Raw genomic sequence first — 1351 nt, forward strand, 5'->3', positions numbered from 1 at the left:
GGAATTGTATATTGTTATGATTTGTTAAAAATGAAATCAAATTATCATTATTTAAACAATCACTAATACATCGTCATCAATGTGTGGCCATTAATAATCACACTGTGACATGCTCCTTATTTTTTATTGTTTTGCCACATAGAGTGTGTAAAAACATTTACAATAATTTCATAGTGGTGTTGTCTTGTTATAAGAAATAGGAATAATAATAATGATAATAATTCAACTCCATCCTGTTCTTTGTGGAGTGTTTTCTGTTTACACTGGCGCGGATGAATATATTCAGGTGACACCTTAAAAAGGCTGCCGGAACTATTTTTAAATGGACGTTTTCTAACGTCAACTGGTAACATTATCAATCTAACCGAAGGATAACTTGAGGATACTTACATGGAACGGCTCTTTACTTCAGTTAAGATTTTTAAAATTAGGGTTTTGACAGAGAAATACAAGTGGATTCAAAAACAAAAGGCCTGAGAATCCTGCTGAGTTTGCTGTCAACAGTGGTAATATGTTGAGTTTATTTGCATTTTATGTGTGTCAACCGAAACCGCTACCAAAGATGTTGCGGCTGTTTATTTTGACTTGTAGAGGCTCCATTTGACAGAATGACACTGCATAGCTGCAAAAACATTAAATAGCTAAATTAAATAAGAAATAATCAAATAAAAACCAATAGCTAACAAACGTAAACAAAGTGAAACGGAGCTGTGGGGAGGGCAGTGCCAGAGTGTCTGGCCTACAGCACACGCCCATATAAGGAAGCTCAGCTCCCTGTGACATCACAGGGAGCCAGTGTTAGAAAAAAACTCTGAAATCAAGCATGTCTTCCAGGGTTCACTTCCAAATGCACAAACCTCATTATCTGAAACTCTGGCATTGTTTAACACGACAATACAGTATTGTAACAACATTACAAGCATAATAGGTCACATTTAAAACTGATAACTGACCATATTGCAAATGCGCTCCATGAATCTTATTAATGATGTGTAATGATTCCGGGCATTGTTGGCTGCATCTTCTTTTCCAGAGATCAGCTGCTCTGGATGGAAAAGATTGTTGTACTTTCCTACTCTCACTTCATCTGAAAAGAAATGATATTGTATGACATCATACCGTATATCATATAATATGAAATCTTATATACAGTATCATATGTTGGTCAATGTACGTATAATGCTCTTGGAACATGACGTCCCAAGCTGCCAGTATTCAAGAAGATATTGAAGGGGTCTTCACTAGAATTGTGGGGCCACAGGTCTGCGTTTGAGGCAGAAGAACTCCATTTCCTGTCTGCACACGTTCCTATCCCACATGAACGGAGATGCACTCGCTCAGGAAACAAGAG

This window comes from Doryrhamphus excisus, linkage group LG15 (assembly GCF_037039965.1).
Source record: "Doryrhamphus excisus strain RoL-2023G ecotype Guam linkage group LG15, RoL_Dexc_Guam_v1.1, whole genome shotgun sequence".
Lineage (NCBI taxonomy): Eukaryota > Metazoa > Chordata > Actinopteri > Syngnathiformes > Syngnathidae > Doryrhamphus > Doryrhamphus excisus.